The sequence below is a fragment of the Prosopis cineraria genome, unplaced genomic scaffold, assembly GCF_029017545.1.
Source record: "Prosopis cineraria cultivar Desert tree isolate PC_DT_omini unplaced genomic scaffold, ASM2901754v1 PC4, whole genome shotgun sequence".
Taxonomy (NCBI): Eukaryota; Viridiplantae; Streptophyta; class Magnoliopsida; order Fabales; family Fabaceae; genus Prosopis; species Prosopis cineraria.
Window position 1 is genome coordinate 22,786,692 of NW_026555335.1, and position 18,812 is coordinate 22,805,503.

At 32.2% G+C, this 18,812-nt stretch overlaps 1 pseudogene; it reads right to left on the reverse strand.

The window, feature by feature from the left end:
• Window positions 1-12,303: 12,303 nt before the first annotated feature.
• LOC129308920 (cystathionine beta-lyase, chloroplastic-like) lies at window positions 12,304-18,037 on the reverse strand (annotated as a pseudogene).
• Window positions 18,038-18,812: the final 775 nt, after the last annotated feature.

Consider the following 18,812-nt stretch of genomic DNA (forward strand, 5'->3'; position numbering starts at 1 on the left):
AAATTGGTGTCCCACAACTAAGCTAGCCTCTAGTGCTTCTCTGACTTGCTTTGTTCTTGTAAAAATTGTTTATCATAGGGAATGAGACACAAAGGTTCCAATAACCAAAACTACCATGCCATAATGCATGTCATGTAACTAATCATTTAATTGCTAAGTGGGGTATGTAAAACAATTCCAAATAATTTACTCCAAACAAATTCCAAACAATTCCAAAAATAACCAAATAAAAAATGCAAGACTATCACCTTATCTCCTTATTTCTTAAGGACCAAAGTCCATGCCCAACGTCTAACTCACCTGACTAAAGGTAAGTTAGCTCAAGTGACAAAGTACCACTCATGAATCAAATAAGGGCATACCATGTGGTATAATTTATTTTCAAATAATAAACTCCCACCTAACCTCCCACAATTGAACAAGTCATGCATATAATAATTTCCAAACATTAATATATACTTCCAAATATAATAATTTCATACCGAACATAAGTCTATATCAAATTTTCATTCTAGTAGCAATACATCTTCCAAACCACAATATTCATTTCCAAACATGTATTTTTCCAAACAACATTTATTTGGAACAAAATATACGTAAAATTAATTACAAAACACACACTACAACATAATAGTAGATGTTACCTTTGATCTTAATGATTAAACTTCTCCATACACATGGTTCTTTATGACAATGATTACTAATATTACAATTTACATACATAATAATGTCAAACATAATTAATACCTATGATCAAACCTAATCCTAAGGTTAGGCTAATTAATCTGATAAAACCAACATCCTTCCATACACTTTAAATCTTTAAACTTAATCACTCTTATTATCATATCGTTTCCAACATACCCAATAAATCTCTAATCACCATAATTAATCTCTTGGGAACCTTAATTTTCACATCTAATTAAATTCCAAAATCTAAGACTAGATTCAAATCTCAAATCATCATATTAATACCTTAGAAACATTTTTTTAAAACTTAAATAAACTCTTAATTATCACAGTTTCTCCAAACTTCAATTTTTCTCTAAAATTTTTCTTCTTTAAGAAAATCCTAATTCACTACCTAATTAGCTAAGTTCCCTAGGTCTCAAATTAAAGTCCTTAGTTCAATTAACTAATTGGTGAAAAAATTAGCCAAGTGAGTCTCTCAAATTCTCCTTTCAAATGCCATGGCCAAAGCAATAAAGTAAGCAACCACAAGATTATGTCAAGTTACTCAACAACACAAGCATTAACATCACAAGATTATACAACATTAACAATGTAATTCACTAAATCAAAAACACAAGACTATGTGCTAAACATGAAGTGGCTAAAATCACCAAGGCAGCAAAAGGAAGAAATTAACCAACACAATCCTCTTCTCTTTACATCAAGATCAATTAGAATTTACAAACCAAGATGATCAAACTCTAGACTAAGACATCTAATCATCTAGTAAAAAGAGAAAAGAATAGGAAATAAAAGAAACTTAGCCAATTGAAGCTTTAGATTCATCCTCCATCTTTACCTCTCTAGGATTCCACCAAGAAACTTAGACAACTTTCTTCATCTTCAAGAACCCTAGGAAAAGCAACTTGGTTGAAATCTATAGAATCTTAGATGAATAATTATGACAATAGAAGGGATAGGATGAGTAGGGAATGATATAAAGAATGGTGTATGTTTTTTAGAGTTTTAGTGGCTGGAAGTGGAGGTATGGGTGTTGGAAAAATGAAGAAAGTAGAGAGAAGGTAGAGAAAATGAAGAATAAGAGATGAACTAAAGAGAGATAATAAAAGAGATAGTGAAATGAGGTGGTGCTGAATCTGAATTTGGGGTGAATGGGATGTACATTTAGTATTAGCATCAGCTGAAACTAATTAAAATAAAGAAAATAAAATAAAATGAACTTTGGGGCCTTGTCACACTTGCAAGATAACACCCTCTTATTAGCTTGTAGATGATTCCAATGTGTGTCAAATTAATCCCATGTATCGTCCATATTTTAAGTTGACCTAGACTACCCAATTAAGAGAAAAAACATCCAAATGTTTTAGCTTTGACTTCATAGACTTTTGACTTCATTTGCCCAATTAATGCACAAGTCACATGTCACTTATGTAACAAAAATCACATAATTCAATTAAATAACATGTGACATTATAAAATCTAATTAAAGTCTAGAATTAAATTCATATTTAGAAGGGAGAATTTATTAAAATAACTAAATTTTAGGTTGCACAAAATTACATAAAAATTTTCACACAAAGGCAAACTAAAAACTAGGTCAAACTAAGACATTTGAGAAAGTGTTGACTTTTTTATTTAATTACTCTCAAACTAAAATGAATCTCAAAAATATAATTTGACTACTCATCATCTGGTTATTAAATCCACTTTGTTAATTTTTTTTTTGTATATTTTCTCAAAAGTTCATTTTTGGATTAAAAATACCCCAGTGCACTAACCTTGACACTTAAGCGATTTTTCAATTCTAATGCAATGTATGCACTTTAAGGTGATAAAAATTAATAAAATAGTTCTAATTGATAAATAAAAGTTTGTAACAAATGTTTTCTGTAATATCTCACTCTACTAAACATCATTGACTAATAAAACTTATAGTAATCAAAAGATTAACCCATAAAGGTGATTACTAAGTTTTAGTTTCTTAGTAAGGGATCCCAAGTTCTCATAATCAAAATGGGCTTAAAACAATCAAAATTTCTTATATTAGAGTAAAGACAAGTTATGGAAGCATGAGATACCTCAAAGGAGTGAAAGAAATCAAAAACAGTTGAAACACAAATCATTTGCTATGACACAAGACAATGTGTCACAGCTTGTGCACACTGAGCCACAGTGTATTACTCTTTATTCCACGTGCTGTGGCTCAAGCGACATGTACTGTGGCATGCTGCATGTGAATGATAGTTGATAGCAGAATCGGGGAACTTCTAATGTGTCCTGATTCTCTATCCGACATCTAAATGACATGATCTAGGTATGTACAGACTCTTTTCATGAACTAGCTAATGGCATGTGTTTCACATTCAAAACAAGTTACACTAAGAAGTTGGACACCCAAATGCTTTTTTACCACTTTTTACAACTTTCACACAAAAAAGGGTATCCAAAATCCACAACAAGTACCAAAAGCCTTTCCTAACACTTGGACCATGTCCATTAAACCTAGGACTATCAGTATAACACTTCACTCACACTCAATTAACAACATAACAAAAAATCACTCCCCTATCCCTTTCCACCAAAAACAAAAAGGGGTGGTAATTTGCTTTGCATTGCATCAAACCAATCAAATCAAGTCCATTCTATACTTGCACTAGTATTTTAGCCCTAGCAACATATATATATCATCATACACAAATATTTAAGGCCTAAAATACATCTCAAACAGTTGTTACAACAAAATAGTGCAAGTGTAATGATATACAACCTAGAATTGGCAACTATATTCTATTATAGAAAATATATACATAAACTAGAGGCATCTAATAGGAATGAACTAATTCCTAGCCTCTCGAGCCTTTACCCTCTCTACACTAAAGTTATAACCTATAAAGTGTTGAAATGAAAGGGGTGAGTTTAGCCACTCAATAACCAAGGTAAAATCTACCCTATATAGTTATATATTAATTGTAAGTCCAATACATGCATATGAAAGAAAGTTCTTAAAACATGCTTGAACACATATCATAACTTATTAATCTAATGAACACATTGTCATCTCACACATGCTAGGTACATAATCACAAGACACTCAAACCTGTGATCATAACCCGACACAATGCATGACTTGCCATAACTCAAAACATGTGACACATCATACACTTATATAGCCAATGATCAGCCAACCTTATACCTTTATTTTTTCCTTAGATCAAAACAATGGGCTATAACACTAAATAGGGCTCTATCCATGTGACTATACTACCTAAGCTCACCAATCATGAGGTATGACCTTGCTAAAGATCACATAACTCACTCTTGGACCACTGCTTCCTCCACTTTTAAATGTTTGGGGTGTCTCATACCTTAAGCTATTCTCCTCGTTGAACTAATGAAAAAAGCTAGGTTGTAGTCCCTTGACAAACTATGAGACAGTCCTTCAATAAACTGTGAGATAAGGCTATACCCCCGTGCACCGAAGGGCAACCTAAATATTATATAGATTTTTCTCTACTCCCAATTCCTAGGTGAACTCCCACCCACTGATCATGCCATATACAATGCTTACTCAATTTTTAGGATCTCAATTATTCAATATCAACATCAACATGTTAGGCTCACGATCATGTGCTACCCAAGTGAGCATAAGTTCTCCTTTTCACTTATGAACCATAAATATATTTTTAACCTCTTATATTCTTCTTTATCATATTCATCATCAATCACTTATTCACAACCCATTGTAAAGAGAAATTCTTTTTGAACACCACATTTACCACTTCAAACTCATTTTGCAACCACTTTAGCATGTTTAATACACATCAAACAATTTACATGGACACCAAGTTTCAATGCATGTAACCTAATTTCACAAGTCATAATTCGCATGATAAACACACAATTTACATCACAATTAATATATAACTACCCAAAGCAAGGTTCCCCCAGTTACCTCAAACCTTTGAGAGGTTAAAGATTTACCCCTCAATCTAATAGCTTCCAAGCTTGAATTTCCAAGCCAAATAGGTGTCTAAAAGCTAAATCTACAATCAACTAAGTTGGATTTCATCAACAAAGTCAATCACAACACAATTCTTAACTCAATTTCCATCTCTAGCTCACCCAATGCCTATATTGCTTACACTTGGGCCTAGCTATTTGGTTTATTAACTATCTTTAACATTACATAGCTTCATTGAATACCCATATTGCCATTAATACCTCAACAACCATAATAATGACAAATTTAATGTCTATTTTCGAACATTAATGAGACTCATCATCCAATAACCACCAAAATCATTAATATTAGGTTTAAATATTATAAACAACTCCTATTAACTCCGTTTAAGTCAATGGGTTCAGACCCATAACTTATATGGACTGAAATGATCATCCTCATTTAAACCCTAACTCAAATCCTTAAGAAAATGGAACAGAAAAGGAGAAAAATGGTTTAGCAATCTTACCTTGGATGATTTAAAGCTTCAAACTTTCTCAAATCCTCCCTTAGATCATGCACTAGCAGAGCAAACATGAGTTTCCTTTATTTCCCTTTTCTTCCCTTTTATTTTTCGCATCAGTTTGCATGCAACTTATTTTTGTAGAATTTATACTGTGCACTGCAGTGCATGTCCCTATACACCGCAACATGTGGTATATAGAAAATAGTCTCTCGCCTTGTAGCCTTGTACATCACGGCACACTATGCACGTGTCATGGTATATGGCATAGAGGTTTTTCAACTTATTTTTCTCTACTTTTTGGTCCCCAAGTGACCTAATTTTATTTTGGACCTAAATTATACCTGAAATTCTAACTAAAAACACTTATTATTCTCCTTTGACCACACACCATATCAACTTACTTAATTATCCTAATTAAGGTTAGTAAATATGGTAATTAAAAATTAGGATGTTACATGTTCTATTGAAAGGCAAAGGTTAGAGAATGGGAAGAGAATAAACAATATAAGAAAGAATGAAAGAGTAAAATAGGTGAGGACAAAAAATCCTAAACTTCAAACTGGAAAGGCCATACACCCAACTGGTGGTACCTAGGAAAATTGGTGGTTGTTGCACAATACATTATTGAGAAGATTAGAATATGTGAAGATCAACCATCCACTATTTGATACAGAATGAACTCTGTTCAATTCATTAAACCCTAAAGCAAAGAAGAAATCAAAAAACCTCTTTAGAGGAAACCTCTTGTCTGAGAAGATCAATGATCGATGATCCTGACTATCTTCATGCATAAAAGCATTTCCCCAATAAGCCAATACCATTACCTACAAGAAATGAACTAAATCATATGAAAGTAGAAAATGAAGCTCAAGGAATATGTGACAACAAAAGATGCCGACAATGACTAGCGATAATCAATAACTGATAAGCCCTAAGAATGGGTACCACAATGGCTCCCCAAAAGCAAAGGCCAGAAAGCAAAAAACATGTAAGGTTAACACTGTAACCTCTCCTAATATCCACATGATATTAGAAGGGGTTAACAAAAATCACCACATTACCACAATAATTAACAAGAAAACATGATACAATCAACACATATCAGCTAAAGCACAACAAAAGTAAAAAAATGCATTCATAACCTCTAAAGCATAGATCAAAACTAGCCAATTAACCTCAGAAAAGGGTCCGTGCGCCATGGTGCATGCAGTGTGTACCACATGTACTGTGGCATGTAGCACAGAGCCATAGGCTTCTTGTATGTGCCATGCTATGGTGCGCTTGATAAGTTTTTAATGTCATATGATAGTTCATATATGTGAACTTTCAGCACGTACCATTTCCATATACTACATCCAATTAGAGTGATTCAAGTACCCACACAAAGCTTATTTGATAAGTTAACTAATGGGATAAGTTTGGACACGATCTAATAGTCTAATCTAAATTGATATACTTAAGTGCAAAAAGTTACTTTTCTCAAACACTTCAAGCACCAAAAGTATTCAAATCTCACTCTTTGTCTCATTAGACCATTTTGAGCCTAAAACCAAGTCCAAAAGGATCATTTACACATGATTGATCAATAATATTAACATATATACACATATACACACATTTGGCTACCAAATCACCCATATACTCTAAATATGGCCTTTTTCTTGCAAATTTATACACATACCCTTTTCTAGCCAATTACTTACGCATTCACCATAAAATCACCACTATCAAACATATTTACATTCACACACATTTCCCATATAACAGAATCTCAGTCCCAAATCATATTTCACCACTTTTTCACACAACTGGGCTAAGATTTATAAAATTATCATATTTCATAATTAAAGCATGCATATGCATCCTATGGAAACTTATTCATTTACAAATGTACAATAAAAGCAAATTCATTATACAAGCTCTTAGTCACACGGCAGTAGCACCATTATGCCAATCCAGAGTCTTTCCCTTCAGGCTCACTATCCAAACCTTAAACAAATATAATCACTAGGTGAGATAATAATCTCAGTAATAGAATAACTCGCTACTACTAATTATCACAGATAACTATAAGTAAGTATAGCTTAAACATAAATAAGTGGAACCATATAACATAAATTCCATTTTATAATACCATTTTCACATTAAATTATCACCACTAGCATGATCAACTACCATCTAAGCCTTGATGTCACCTCAACTGAAAAAATAGGCTCTATTAGGCTAATCATGCATTCTTTGACCTAAGCACACCTTCAGTAGTAGAATCACCTAGCCAAAGGTGTTTTATCCTACTTCTAGGCTATATCTTCCCCTATCACATAATGATTAAGGCATCATTACTCCAATATCACATCATTCAGAAGCTAAGGATCATAGATCTTTAAACCATACCCGCGTAGGCATTAAGGAGATAATCTCCAACATCACATCTCAATAGGAATTAAGGAGATAGAATCTCTAATACCGCACCTCGTCGAGCACTAAGGAGAATAATTGCTATAAGGACTTTACTACTTCTCCCTATGAGTGATCTCCCATACCCTAACATGTCATGCTTACATACAAGCCACTTATTTGTATTCAAAATACATATACATAATATATAGTTACATAATCATATTTTCATATATATTCACAAATTCCTTTCTTTAAAATCATTTTCATGCAACAATCATGCATTCTCAAACATGCACATTCTAAAATAATTTCATGCAAGATACTCAAACAATTACAATAGATAATCAAGTAAAGTAAGTTATTAGGTTACCTTAATCCTTTTGTCACAAGAAAGAGGTTACCCATGGATTTCCTCAGTGGTAAAACATTCCCACACACTTTCTTCACCTCTAGATGCACTCACAATATGGAAATCTACACATAATTAGCACTATTAGTCAATCAATCAAATTAATCACAAGTACTAATTATCACTAAACATTGCATTTATCTATTCCTTTCCTTTCACTCGAGCAATTTAGGTTATTTACATTCCAATCATCCCTTTCTATCACTTCTACTAGTTCTAACACACCTTCCAAATTTCATTCCTATTTTCTTATAGTTTAGAGTCAATTTAAGCTTACAGTCTCAAAGCTTTATTGTTTAACTTCAAACTAGTCACAAAACCTTAATTCAATTCCTAAGAACCTTTTTATTACCAAAAGGAAAGAAACAAACCCCTTAAAACTTGCCAATTCAATTTCTCTATTACTTAAGCTATAAGAAATTAGTGTAGAGTTGAAGCTAAGGACAGTAGGAAACTTACCTGGCAAGCTATCGATCAGAAATATCTCCCAAGATCTCAGTTCCTCTTGCCTTAGCAGAGACTTAGCTCTTCCTCCTCTCCTTCTTGTGTTTCCCTTGATTTCTCCCTTCTTTCCACAAGCTAGACACATCCTTAAGAAGAAATTTTCTATGCCATGCTCTATAACGGACATAGCTTATGCCGCGGAGTATGGCATATATGGAAAATCCTCACTGTGGTCAAACCTGCTCATTTAACAACCCCAAGAGTCAAAAAACCATATTACATTCAAAATCCTAATCACTCACTAATTTACTTACTTGCCCTTAATTAGCAATTAGTTTCAAAATTAAAAAATTTAGGATGTTACAAATGCCTTGGACTAGGAAACAAAAAATGTAAGGCAAGAAATCAAAAACGCAGATGATGGCAGATAATGAAAACTAAGGGGAAACATAACAAGGACAACTTCTATCATTGCTTGAACCTAATGCCATGGAAAGCTAAAAGTCCACCTCAAGGACAAGAAGAAACCAATCACCAATGAATCACAATATTCCCTTCATGATCACCCTAAAACACAAAAAGGATAAACCACAACACAAGACACACCATAACCACAACTCACATATGCCCCAAAACTGACAACCTAGCAAGGCCCTGCATTTAAATTTCCCCATGATGGCATGAATCGCCAACACTTGGCAAGGAAAATTTGAAAAAAAATGAAAGCCTGCCAACTTATCCCCAACATTGTCCCTCTACTCATATTTATGACAAACAAAAGTCAACAGGGAAAGAAGAGGCAACGTGGGAATATCACTGTTCAAGTACCATTCACTTAGACATCCTAAATTGATAAGGGTATTTGATAATGTTGGTAGTAATTGATTAGTATCCCAACTAAGCTTTTAAACCTCTTATAGCATAATAATGGTAGTGACTAGTTACTTCCCAAGCTAAGAGTCATAGCTTGAAAAATTTCTAAGTATAAACCTTAATACTAGCAATAACAAGAGAGTACTGGTAGTAATAGGAATTCTCAAGGATTAGTCGGGAAATATGCAAAACAATAATATAATGGTATTACTTATAAATGGAGGTTTTTTTAGAAAAATTAAAACATAGGCACGTGACGTCTTAACTCATCTTTTCCTGAGGATATTACCTATAAAAACAAAATCTTTTTTAATTTTTTATTATCATCAAATCTAGAGTTCAATAAGAACATCCTAGATCAATGCATTGTTATGAAAGAAAAATCACACAAACTGTCTTGAAGCGAAATATTGAGATTAATATTGTGAAGGAAGTACATAAAGATGAGGTTGCTTCATTAAATATGAAACTCAATAAATAAAAAAAATACTTTTATGTCCTTCTTGCAACATCATAACCACCAAGGATTGATATGGAATCATTTAAAGATTTACCTAGATTATCTACTAGAGATGCCAATAGTGCATGAAGATGATTGGACAACCATGCACACATTCTTCAACATCAAGACATGTTCCAATTCATGGAAAGGTAACTCCACATTTTTAGCCATATATAAGTTAACCTTTTTTATGTATGATATAAGCTTTAATTTAGTTTGATATATTTACATAATTAGATATTGAAATCAGTTGTTGTATATTTGATGTTGTCCTCCTATATAGAGTATGTATGCATGCTATTAAGAAATTTGCTTGAGTTTCATGAATACTTTCCATGTAAATGTCTATCATTTTATTGAATGTTGTGCTTTTATGGACATTGTGCTTTTTATTGGATATATATATATATATATATTCATAAATGTTTTTCCTTTTATTCAATAAGGTGATCTTAATGTAGAGCATGCAAGTAAAAAGAAGTAATATGATGGGTGTCGATCTTAATTAAACATTATGCATCATTAACTTTGATATGTAAATACTTGTTTTGTATGTACTTTTTGTAAGTGGTCATACTTGACTTATATGATGACATTTCGTATTAAACTAGTTAATTGTATTTTTTTTTTTTTTGCTCCTTATGTTGAAACCATTTGTATTACTTTATAGATCAATATATTGATATAATATTAAGCTGGTCAATTTAGTATTTTATTAGTTTTCTACTCATGAATTAACATAATAAAATCATATATTAGGGCAAAAATGGAAGAAGAAACCATGTGTTTAATACTAATCTTCAAGAGAAAATGTATTGACTAAGGAGTTACTTAAGCCTACCTTTGAGAGTTGCCTACGCAAGGAGGACATATCTAGCATGTATGATCCAACTTCAGAATGAGTGGAGATATTGCAATTGTTGTAAATATTCCCTTCCTAGGCTTTATTAGTCTTTATTAATATTTATTAATCATCATTATTATTATTTTCCCCATCTTGATGTACAAATACCTGGTTGTATTATAATATCCAACACAAAGGAGAAATATATTTTCTCCCTCAAATTTCCACCAATGTTAGAATGTTATTACCAAGTGGCAAGGGAAGGTACTTTTTTGAAGGGGATGTAGTGGAATGTATGAGAGCTAGGAAATATAAAGGAGAATGATGAGAAGAACGTTCAATTATATTAATCATGCTGGGTGAGGCAGTCATTCAATAGAGTCAGAGATTCTGTGATGAACTTTTGTACTAATATATTTTTGTACAAAAGGGATAAAATTGCAAAATTTTAGAAGCCAGAAGATGATCGTGGTAGCTAATAGATGGAAATCCTCTTGACATGGGGTGGTGCAAACTGAATAAGAATGGTTTATTGAATGGGCAATAATCTTAATTTGGTTGGGTGTGAAGATGTTTTAATATAATTAATGGACCATTATTGTCGCTTATAGAAGGGAGGGCTTCCATGGGAATTGGAATTGTGTAATGTTGTTCAAGCTACATTGTTTATTCCAAAGAACGCTCCTATAAGCCTTATACCAAACCCAAAGAAGTCTAACATACAGGAGGTATCCATAGTCCTCCCAAAGGCCAAAATAAAGCGCTCCCATAGGATTATTTTATAGTAGTGTTCAAAATGTTCCGTAGCTTGATTAATTATATTAATTGTATTATTAGCCTTTTGGTTTGTTTTAGGATGTTTCCCACATAGATTGCCAAATATGTTTAGCAATTTCAAAATTATTTTTATTTATGCATATGTGATAATTACAATCTAAAATCCTAACCTTTTTCAACCTTCATTATGAACGCTATTTAAAATTCTAATTAAATGATAATTTATCCCTACTTAATCCGACCTTTCTCTATGCAGTCACTTCCTTTTGGCTTTATATGTCAACAGCGTCTTCTGCTACAGTCATAGGATATTTGATCCCTCCAGTTTTTTTTTTTTTTTAAGTTTTGGATTTTAAGCACAAAATTCTGGTGTGTAATTGATGCCTCTAACAGGAAAATTATACAATCTTCTCCTTAATTAAAATGCACATCTGTACTGTTAATGGTTGTACCCATGGTTTTAATAATAAAAGGAGTTTTATTATCATTATTATCTTTAGTTTAATCATGATTAACAAGCTATTTGGTTTAAGGAAAGCCCATTATCCTTATAGTTGAATTTTGGATTAAATTTCCGTTATGTGCAGCAAAAACATTATACAATTATCCCAACATTAAGTAAAGCCGCACATCACCATTATATAATTATATTATTGTCATGAAATTTAAAAGCATTAGGCCTGTGTTTGGGGGGCTGTTTCTGCATTTTGAATTAATCAAGAAGGTAAAGACACTAGTGCAAGATAACAAAAAAGCCTTATTTTAATAAAATTGAAAAATTGACAACCTTATTCAATGCAAATAGGAAACTACAAAAGAAATGGGATTATTGTAAAATGATGAAGCATACGATACGTTATCATCAACATACTCAATCAAAACCAAATCGATACTATCATATAACTTGAAGCAAACAAGCCATGTCAGCATAGAGGGCCTTGTCTAGATCAGCAATAAGATCATTAACATCATCGATCCCCACAGAAATGCGTACAAAATCTTCAGTTAAACCTATGGCCAGACGATTTTCTATAGGTACGTCTAAATGGGACGAATACCATGGCAAGCATATGCTGGATCTCACACCAACTTACAATAACAAAATTCAAAAGTTTAGCATTTTCCTAGAAAACATTCATGTACGACTCCAACATGTGTCAGACAACGGTTAATAAATTAAGAGAGAATGGTAGTAAAGTTTCAATTGAAGGAATTTATGATAGTTAGATCAGACAAATTTTTTCAAAATAAATTACAAATATTGATTTAGAAAATTGCAAATGGGAATTCCAATTACAAAATAAGAGTTACATTTAGAATTCAAATGTCTTAATTGGAATCAAAACCCTTAACTTTACAACTTTTTTAATTGATATTTAAAAGTTGTTTAAATATTTTATTGGGAATCTAATTATCATTAATTCTCTATTTTGGGATCTTCTTGTTATTTTCCCATGAATTAATTACAGGGTTATATATCTCCCATGATACACTGGCTCAGGGAAAGGAATATTAGACCAATAATGTCATAAACTAGAAAAATCACATGGTCAGTACATAGGAAAACATATATTCTACCACAATTTATTTATTAGTCACTTTCAACTTATTTTACTGAAATTAGACCTTAAAACTTACTAACTCTCAATAAAACTTTAAAACATTTCTAACTTCGCCCCTAATAAATGACCATACTTTAATAAAGTACCCTTTACCAACATTTAATTAAGGATAAAAAAGAAAATTTGTGATAAAAAAAAATCAATGACATGCTTTATAATTAGTAGGAAGAAAACCAGTTTCTTTCTATCTTATAAATGAAACTAAAGGGAGTAGAATTTTGACACACTAACTAATAAATTTATTGTTAGCAACAATTCTCAATCACATCATACTATCTTAGCATTTTGATAAACTAAGTCAACTGATAGACAACTCACTTAGTGTAGAATATATGCAAATGACAACAATTTACATGACTACGTATATTTCCAAAAAGATATTTACCAAAACTGACAGTTAGGCTAAAGTATTTGGTAGTCTCAGCAATATGCTTTGAGAATGCTGGTGAGCCTGTCAAGAAGCTAACCACAGATCCTACACCTTTAGCCTGCAAAACATTAAGAACCCAGACAATATATAAAATTATTTCAAGAATATATTAGCAAAATGTTGAATTTCAGTAAGCAAAGCCATACCTGAGAGTAGTGTAGGTCATGTCCAGGATGACTAGGAAGGCCAACATAATTCACTTTCTTCACTCGAGGGTGGGACAAAAAAAGCTTAGCAATCTCTTGTGCATTATCCTGCAAAATATGTTGACTCTAACTTACTATAATAGTTTTTATAAAAATAAATAATGAAAAAGTCAAGGAAGTCAAACTTCATTAGTCTGTGCTAACCGCATATTATAGCAATTAAACATATATATATATATATATATATGCAGAAACTGAGTAATATGTGTCTTTATTTATCACCAAGGAGAACCAAATACACATATATACAGATATAGGAGCGATATAATCTCCATAAATCAGGGGCTTGAATTAGCCAATAATTATATAGGATAATAACTAATTAAAAACAAATTCGACCCAATCTTGAGAATAACTCAATATTATTATACAATATTTACATTTAATATTTAATAATTAATAGGTCTAACCATACTCCCTCTTAAGTTGGAGCATAGACATTATTCATGTCCAACTTGCGTATACGGTTATTAAATGATGGCCCATGTAAGCCTTTAGTTAGCATACCTACAGCTTACAATTTTATAGGAAGATAAATGAGACACACTATACTTTCCTCCACCTTCTCCCGTATGAAATGTCTATCTATCTCCACATGCTTGGATCTTTCATGTTGAATAGGATTTAAGGCAATATTGATCGCAACTTTGTTATCACAATAGATTTCAATGGAAGATCAATCTTGACATGTATTTCCTCCATTACATGCCTTATCCACAATCCTTTAAGATGCCTTGAGAAAGAGATCTTAGTTCAAACTCAATATTGCTTTTTGAAACTACTCTTTGTTTTTGATTTTTCCAAGTGATAAGATTTCCTAATACAAACGAACAATAGCCAAAAGTTGATCTTTTATCCCTATAAGTTCCCCCCGAATCTACATCAATATAAATTTCTATTGACCTTTGTTCTTGCCTTTTGAAAAATAAACCTTTATCTGATATACCCTTTAGATACCTTAGAACCCTATATGCAGCTTCCATGTGACTCTTTCTTGGATCACACATGTATTGACTGGCAATACTCACGGCAAAGGCTATATCTGGCCTAGTGTGAGAGAGATAGATCAGTTTTCCCACTAGCCTCTAATATCTTTCCTTATCTATAAGCTCGTCTTCCTCTATCCTCTTCAGGCTCCACATCTAGCTCTTCACTTTCTTTTCCCTCCTTGGACTTCTTTTTTACTTTCCTCACTATAATGGGAGTATCCACAAGTCTACACCCCAATATGCCAGTCTTTGTTAGCAAATCAAGAATATATTTTCTTTGAGATACATAGATCCCTTGTTTTGACCTTACAACTTCCATAAGTTGCCAAGATCATTTACTTCAAACTCTTTACCTAAAACATCCTTAATTCTCCAAATCTCATCTTCATGATCTCCTGTAATGATTATATCATCTACATATAATATAAGGATACACCTCTTATCATTCTCCATTTTATGAACATAGTGTGATCTAGAAGACCCTACTTGTACCCTTCTGTTGTTAATACTTTTGAAAATCTATCAAACCATACATGTGGGAATTACTTTAAGCTATGGTGTGATTTCTTCAGTTTGCACACTTGCTTCATTTACTCTGTGCTGAAACTTGGAGATAAGGTCATATAGACCTCTTCCTTAAGATCTTATTCAAGATAGCATTTTTTATATCTAGTTGATGTAGTGGCCATTTAAGGTTTACTGCCACGAAGAGCAAGATTCAAATAGTATTTACCTTAGCCATAGGAGAAAAGCTTTCCTTATAGTCTAAGCCATATGTTTATGTAAAAACTCTTGCCACTAGCCTTGCTTTTAACTTGTCTAATGCACCTATAGAATCATATTTTGGAGTAAATACCCATTTACACCCTACTACTTTCTTTGCCTTAGGAAACTCCACTATATTCAAATGCTTTCATCTCTTCCATTATAGCATCTTTCCATTCAGGTATGCTCAATGCTTCATGTATGTCATAGGGAATCTTCACATTATCAAGATTAATCACAAAACTATGAAATTGGGGAGATAAAGCACTGTAACTTACAAACCTTATAATGGGGTGTTGAGTACAAGATCTAGGCTGCCTTCTAAGAGCAATAGGCAGATCTAAATCATCTACCTCCTTTTCTTTAGACACACTTCTTACTTCTAGTTCATTATTCTCCATATTCTCATTTTCCAAAACCTCTATCAGTTTTGAGTCTAGTAGTGCTATTGGCATAATAGCATCTACTTCTTACCTTATCATCCTTGAGTAAGTTATGAGTTCTTCTCTGGTGCTATACCTACATTATCATTACACCTTAAAGGACTTTTCACTTCAATTTTTGGCCTATAAGTCTGAATTTTAGGTGCAAGTATGTTTGGAACAAGAGGTTCAGGATGATTTCGAGGCTATTTTGCTTCTTGAGGTGGTTTTGGCAAGTTTAAGAGTATTTGTTCCTCATTTTCCTCACTTCCTAAAGGTTGAAATTCACTCCCCCTCTCCCCTTGAATTGAAGAACTTGGTAAAAAAGGTATGCTTTCAAGAAAGGTGACATCAAGGCTAACGTATAGTTTCTTAGAAATAGGATAAAAACACTTGTATCCTTTCTGGGTGGAGGAATAACCAAGAAACAGAGCAATCTATGCCTATCTATTTATCACCAAGGAGAACCAAATACACATAATACAGGTATAGGAGCGATATAATCTCTGTAAATTAGGGGCCCGAATTAGCCAATAACTATATAGGATAATAACTAATTAAAAATAGATTCTACCCAATCCTGAGAATAACTCAATATTATTATACAATATTTACATTTAATATTTAATAATTACTAGGTCTGACCATACAAGGAAGTGTTTGAATAAATAGCACAGCTAAGCTTTTAAGGGATTATGAAAAAAACAAAACAATTGATAAAATAGATGGTACTCAAGGTAAATAAATTAGAGTTGAAACTAGCTATCAGTAAATTAGAAGGCACCTATTGCTTCTCACCTTGTAGAGCCAATGTTTTGATTCCTTCCAGACAGAGCCAACAGTCAAATGGAGCCAAGCCTGAACCTACTACATTTTGTAATAAATACAATTCTTCTGCCAACCTTTTAACAATACAATTATAGGAAATAGTTGATGACAACATATATAATTGAGTGTAATGAAAAATAACTATGGCTTAGATGTTGGTATCTTCGAAACAAACAGAAAATAATGTAAGAAAGAGCGAGAAAATTATTTCATTCTTCACAATACAAACGACATATATCAAGCATATGAAATGTTATGCATCACATATATACTCTAGCAAAATTTTCCCTTGCATTGAAATTTAGTTCACAAATTTCCTATGATAATTAACAGATTGGGGAAAAGTGGCTAATAAACAAATCAATATCTTTAACATATTTTATGTTTGAGACACAAAGAATAAAAGCTCCAACCTTTTGTCTTTCATAGTAAGGACACCAGCCATGGTATTATTATGTCCAGCAATAAATTCACTAGCTGATTGCATAACGATGTCTAGAAAAAAATAGGGGAGGAAAAAATGTAATTTTCATTTAATAGGAATTTCTTTTGACTTTCTTTGTTTGAGTAATACATGTGGGATGTTGTCAACAAATTTCTCGAGGGAGAGGGGCAAAAGGAGTTGAAATTTTTATTTTTCCTTGAAAAGTTACTTCAATTCCAAATGCAATAAGTTAAAAAAAATTAAGGGTGCATTTAGATGTATGAAGATTTGGATTCAGATTTAAATCAAATCCTCCATTTGGATGCATAAAAGCCTTTGAATTTAGATTATCCAAATCCATATTTTATTAGTTGGCCAAAAAAAATTCATATTTTATTATAACTTCTTTGTAATTTCAAATTCTCTTTATACTTTAGTTATTTGAACTTTTATCTATTCCATCCCTTGTGTTTTCTTCACATTTTCACTATTAGTGCTTCTGTTATTCTTGCCACTCCTCTCAATACTCATTCTCATTTCTCACCAATTGAATAATAGAGGTAAGCTCGTCACTTCTAATCCTCCATTTCTGCTTCAAATATGTGCTCACCTGTCTTTTACTTTTAAAAATTTTTACACCATCCAAACAAATGATTTTAAATACATGAATTTTAGATGTGAGATTTTAAATTCAAAATTTAAGTTCAAATCCATCCATTCAAATAGGAGAATTAAGAGACCAAATGTTAATAAGCATATGAAAATGATTATTAAATGGCATTCTATCCATTACTAGTTCATGTTAACAAGCATGCTATTATTAAGTTGTTAAATATGATTATAATGGAATACTTGCCCTAAGTTCCAACGGCTGACTTAACACAGGAGACATTATACTATTGTCTACCATTATAAGAGCATCTTGTACATGAGCCATCTCTGATATTTTCTGGAAATAAATCAAGAAAAATTATTGAAGTTTTGTAACATTTGAGTTAAATGATTCAAAAGAATTCCATGCTACATGCTTATACCATAAATCTCGTTTGAGGTTAAGGTGCAAAAATATTAATAATTTGTTCGTTAGAAGTTGCTATTATCCTTAAGTCAATAATGATATATAAATACCCATGAACTTTTTTTTAGTGAGGGCATCCTTCCCTATCTTGTCAAATTTGCTTGACATTCATTAAAATGGAGTGACATTAACCATTAAACAAAAGGAAAGCAAATATAAGGTGCAAAAATACTCAAAAATTTTTCTCCATGAGCTTATAGGATCCTTAAATTAACAAAAGTATATGGCTACCCATTAACTTTATTGAAAAAAAAGGTTAACGTTCCTTAAAGCCATTAATTCGGGTAGGTTGGACTTAAAATATCTTAATATATAAAGTAACCCACATAAAAGCCTAGCCCTAACATCTCAACCTTTCAAACTTATTCATGCTAGTCCCATTGTCCAAATTGTTAAACATTATTTTATTTTATTTTTTCTTTGTTTAGTAAAAAATTATCTTAAAAAATTAAGATGTTCAATTTTTATCTAATTTTAAGTTTATTTTATTAATGATAAACAAAGAATTTTGGGTTTGAGGCCCAATTTTATTCAGGCTTAAAGTCATGTAGCCCAAATAAGCTTGAAGTAAAGAAAAATTTTCTAAACTCTTAAATTTGGCCTTACAATTTTTCAAGCTTTTTTAGCTGGCCCGTTGGGA